Source organism: Fukomys damarensis, unplaced genomic scaffold (assembly GCF_012274545.1).
Source record: "Fukomys damarensis isolate Sample0158 unplaced genomic scaffold, DMR_v1.0_HiC HiC_scaffold_16, whole genome shotgun sequence".
Classification (NCBI taxonomy): domain Eukaryota; kingdom Metazoa; phylum Chordata; class Mammalia; order Rodentia; family Bathyergidae; genus Fukomys; species Fukomys damarensis.
Genome location: NW_022900928.1, coordinates 46,058,314 through 46,064,057, shown reverse-complemented (window position 1 = coordinate 46,064,057; position 5,744 = coordinate 46,058,314). Strand labels below are relative to the sequence as shown.

Below are 5,744 nucleotides of genomic sequence, written 5' to 3'. Positions count from 1 at the left end.
TCTCTGTCTCATGTCTTCCACTGATAAGCTAGTTTGTTTCTCTGTTTAACAGTGAAAATGAACCAGTCACTCTTAGTCTGTATTCCTATTGCTTTTCATGTACTATGACTTCCAACAGTATTTGCAAGGCTCTGACCTCTGACTACAGCACACAACTGCAAAACAGTGCTAGGAGGACCTAGCAGACCTGAAATGGCAGTGTGTCCTGGGTCTGAGATAGCCTAGAACCCTTCCAGTGACTTGAGTAGAACAAGATTCTGCTTATTAATCAAATCTTTTTTTGACACTGAAATACAATTTATTAATAAAGAATGTTGAAGTGAACATATCAATTTAAATACAAAAATGTTTTCAACTAAATAATAATTACACTAAAACAGATTTGACAATCTTATTCACAGCTTTTATAGTTTACAGATCACTTAATTAATATTCCCTCTATTTAGCCCTCCTCTTCCTGCCATTGCATGGCTTATAGCTCTTTGTCTGTTAAACTGACGACTACAGACACCTTGGCTCGGTGCTGTCTGAAGTCTTACACGTCTAAAAGGCTTTGGCTGACTACTGCTAGTATCTACAGAAGAGCTGAAAAGAGGATCCTGGCTGGTAGAAGGCAGATCTGACTCATCAGACGCCTGAACAGGCTCTTCTTCCTGCTGGCTATCAATTTCTAGACCTGCTTCTGAACTAATACCTTCAGATTCTGCCTCCACAAATGCTTCATATCCATGATCTCCTGTTGCCATTTCATTTGTCGTGGACAAAGTGCCAGTGGACATTGTCACCATTGGGATGGACTGAGACACATGCTCTGATGCGTCTGAGGTGGTACTCTCCATAAACACAGTCACAGGGGCTGCTACTTGTAGAGGAGTAGTAGGAACACTTCGGCCACCAGACTCTTCCTCATGAGCTAGGAAGAAGGGTGTTTCATACATCCCTAAACCTCCTTGTGAAGCAAGCTGGCCAAGATCAGAGTGACTAGAACTTGTTTGTGGCATATCCTCAGGTGGATATCTGGGAATACCAGCAACCTGTGGAGAATGAATAGCTTCAGCAAATCCATCACTACGCTGTGGCACCACAAGAGCTGGGGTACTCAGAACTGTTGTCTTCATCATCAAAAAAATGCTACATGCTACCTATTCCTGGAGTCAGTTGAAGCCCTCGTCCTACAGAATGCCTCCGAGTCGTCTGAATTTTCTGTACTGGTGGCCCCAGTACTTGAGGTGGAGCATGAATGGTCAGGTGTGGGGGAAGTGGACGTGGCGGGCATCTAGGGGACTGAGGTGCTCCAGGGGCCTTCCTTTCAGATGCTGATGATGGCTGCTGTGCTCTAGAAATCTCCTGGGGAAAGGATGACTCCACAACACCTGTATTTCCTTCTCCAATGTTTTGAGAATCAGCAGCTCTTTGATTACTTTCACCTCCACCCATACTTTCCTGTTTCGGTACCAGGGTCAGTCCCATCACCACCCTCTGCATCGTCAGCTTCATATCCATCATTGCCATCTGCACTCCCAGTTTTCTTCGTTACTATCTTCACCTTCATCTCCCATCCCTGTGTCATCTTCATCATCATCATCATCATCTTCTTCATCTTCATAATCCTCATGTTCTCCATCATTGTCATCATCTTCGTCCTCTTCTCATCACGGTCAATCACAATGATGTAATCTCCTTTGCCTTGACCATCCTGGGATGAAGTTGTAGTTTGCTGATCTGATTGAAGTGGTCCAAGATCTATTTGTAGAGACTGAGAAGTTTCTTCACTATCTTCCATGGATGTGTACTCACCTTGAGTGACTCCTTCTCCAATGGAATCTTGAGAATCCCGATTGTACACCTGAGTCTCTACTTCTCCATCAGTGCTTTCTTCTGCCATAACTTCTTCCTCGGTTCCTACAGGTGTAACACTTTCAACTTCTTTGGAAGAGGCATTTCCACAGTATCATCCGAGAAGGTCTGATGCTTCTATGGTGCTATCTTCTTCCTCTTCTCTTGAACGCTTTTGGCAAAGAGGAACTTGGGGTAGCTGACACGGTGCCAAATACTGCTGTGGAAGTTGAAGGCCGCTCAACTGGTGAACTCTGAACAACCTCTACTATATTCAGAGGTAACTCCTGATTTGCAGGCTCAATCTGAGGATGACTCTGTTGAGTTGGCTGAACAAATGCTGTTGCCTGTGTTTGTTGTTGAACAGTTAAAATTGGTTGAGAAATGGAAGGCTGGACATTAGGACTATTAGAACAAACAGATCCACTTGTGCTTCCAAAAACTGGAACATGCTCCAGTCCCTTCAGACTGGATAGAATGGTTTTTCATATCTTTCTTAGCCATTAGAAGTGAATATTTGGTTCCAGGGCCATGCCACATATTTTATAGTGATATATTTCAGCTCTTCAGCACAAAAACAACACAAAATGAAAAAGAAAAGAGGGAAGGCAGAAATCTGCAGCATTAACAAGTATTCTAGGAGGTACATGTTTCAAAATATTTACTCATTTTGAATGTGATTCTAACTTTAGCTTTAGATGCCTCATTTATCCTGATGCTACTGTAATCTTCTCAAAATAAATGTAAACAATTAGTCCAATTTGGTTTGTGTTACTTTACTAACTTATTAATCAAATCTTAATCCATCATATCTCTAGCAAGCTAGGCTTTACCTTAGGATATCAAGGGATATTATGGACTCTGTTTCTTCTCTTTAGCAGCTACATGTCAGAGTACCACCAAGGGTCATAACTCTGCAGTGCTGTGTCAACTCACACAGAAACCTCATACTGGAAACAATGGCAATACTGACCTTATCTTTATGTTCATCATGGGTTTGGAGGGTACTGACTTAGGTTTTGAATTTAAAATGCTCTCTTAAATTTTATGCCCAAAGCCAGTACCTTGATTGCCTCACCTTAGTCCCCACCCTGCTCTTCTGTGAAGGGACTGAGAATAACTTGGTCCACATTAGCACAGAAAAAGGGAAGATTACAAGCATGTGTCTTAAACTGGCCCTAGCCACATAGTTTGCATAAGAAACAAATCTAAAACTTGAAACAGCCCATTTGCCCATCAGTTGGAAACTGGATAAAGAAGATGTGTTTTTTTCTATAAAATGGAATATTACTCAGCCATAAAGAATGAGAAATTAGATTCATTCTTAGGAAAATGGATTCATATTGAGGATATACTCCTAAGTCAAATAAATAAGTCACACATGTGTAAATACCGAATAGTTTCTCTGGTGTGAAAAGCTATAATAGTATATAAGATCCTAATGAGATAATTGACAATGTAAAATAGGAAGAAAAGGGCTAAAGGTGTAGGGGAAGTGGGAAGGGTAGGGAAAGGTAATAAGGGAAAAGAAAAAAAATAGGAGAAAATGGAAATAAAGTGCTTGTAAATGGGGAGGAGAGGAAGGGGTGAAGGGAGGGCATGGACAAGGGGAAAAAAATGATAACCAAGACGTGTCACGTAAAGGTCCAAGATCCCAATGATGAATGTAACTGTATTGTATACCTAGACTGTTCCAATAAACTCAATAAAAGGAAACAAAGAAACAAACTCCATCTGGGGGAATTGTTGTTTATGTCATATGCTCCTCCTATTGGTTATCTGAACTGTCCTTAGTCACTACAGATGGAGACAGGTACTATTCAGAGAAAATAATGGCAAATAACTTCACTATTCAGAAAACTAAGTGGAAAATGTTGGCTTCAAGAGGATGTCTGGAGAGATGTTGACCCACTGATGCACCTTGGAAAGAAGGATGCTTCCTGAACTTTCTCCTATCTGAGGTGTTCCTCTCAGAACAACAAACATTAGAATGGTTAGCAGAAACTTCCAAATCCCAATCCACTTGAATTAAGTTCTTCTGACCACTCCAGAAGTGATCCAATTGTCTTCTGGGTTTGTATACATATCTGAGCATCTGGAGCACTTTTATCTGGACCTCAGTATCTCTCTAGTACTTAATTTCTCTCTAGTAGTTAAAAAATGATTGTGCTCCGAAAGAAAGATTTCTTTGCAAGCTTCTAGGTGTTCCAGAAAACAGGGGTGGGGTTGGTAATAGAGACCACTGATCTGGACTTAATTAATGGAAGGAAGAGATCTGGATTTTATGACAAAACTCCATTTTCCACACTAAGTGGAGAAGGCTGGGTAGCAACAGGTTAAAGAGATTCCACAGATACACAAACATTCCAAATTGAGCCAGTCAATTTTCTTGCTTTATAAAATGTATTTTTCTCTTGATTTAACTTTTTGGAGAAAGAGCTGATGGAGGGCGACATATCACTAGTTGATATATATTTGACTTCCCAATTGTGAAGAAGCCATTCTGACCTTCCCACCTCAGTCTCTTGCTCTCAAATTCAACCCAAAAAGCTGAATCTTGTTTGAAGGTCCTGTAATCAATCCGATCTGAATGACTTCTCCTTCCACACAGCATTTTTCTTGAAGATCCTAAAACATTTATTTCCTTCCTGTTTGGATTATGGTTATGCTTTACTGCTCTTTACCAGCTAAATTTAGGCAATCTGCCTAATCTCTCTTTAGTTTTCTTATTTGCATATGAGTAAAATAATTCTTTTAGGAGGTTATTATGAAAAACCAAAGACTCAAATAATGAATCCATCTGTTTCCATTTCTGTCTCAGAGAAATTATTTAACTTCTCTACCACCATTTTATTTATCTGTGAAATGAGAATAAATATTAAATCTACCATAGAATTTGCTATGAAAATGCAGAAGTACTACGTGCACAATCAACAATATTAGCTGTTATCAGTCTACTACAGCTATTATTTTCTTTTTAAATTAATTTTATTGGTACATTTAAGTTTCACAGTGTAATGACATCATCATTAGATATTTGCACCTTTACATAATCTATCTTGGTTCTTATTTTTTCCCCATTCCCCTGCCTTCCCTTCAACCCCTCACTCCCTCCCTGTCTACAAAGACTTTGTTTCCATTTTCTCATATTAGTTTTATTACCTTCTTTCCTTTCACCTACACCTCCCATTTCTGCTTCTCCTTTGCCCCTTTTCTTCCTATTTCACATTATCTAGTATAACTTTTAGTTCTTATTTACACTTTCAGCTTCTCACACTAGAGAATCTATTTGGTATTTACATATGTGTCCTATTTATTTCACTTAATACCATCATCTCAATGTGCATCCATTTAGTTACAAATGTCTCTAATTTTCATTTTTTATGGTTAGTAGTACTCCATTTTTATAACACACACACACACACACACACACACACACACACACACACACATTTTCTTTATCTAGTCTCCTTATCATGGGCAATTGTGCTGCTCCCAAGTTTTAACTATCACAAATTGTGCTGCTATGAACATGGGTGTATATATATATATATGGGTGTATATATATATCACTGTGATATAATTCCTTTAATTCTTTGGGGAAGATACCCAGCAGGGGAATAGCTGGGTCAAATGAGACTTACAATCCTAGTTCTTTGAGGTATCTCCATACTGATTTCCAGAATGGTTGCACCAGTCTACACTCCCACCAGCAGTGGAGCAGGGTACTTCTTTCCCCACAGCCCTGCCAGCATTTGTTATTGGTTGATTTCTTCAGAGCAGCCATTTATTCTGGGGTAAGGTAGAGTCTCAGCTTTGTTTTCATTTGTATCTCTTGAATGACCAGTGATGTTGAACGTCTTTTCATATGTTTATTTGCTAAATCTACTTCTTTGTCTGAGAAATGT

The 5,744-nt window shown here is 39.5% G+C and overlaps 1 pseudogene; it reads right to left on the bottom strand.

Moving 5' to 3' along the window:
- Positions 1 to 404: 404 nt before the first annotated feature.
- Positions 405 to 2,826, bottom strand: LOC104868806 (annotated as a pseudogene).
- Positions 2,827 to 5,744: the final 2,918 nt, after the last annotated feature.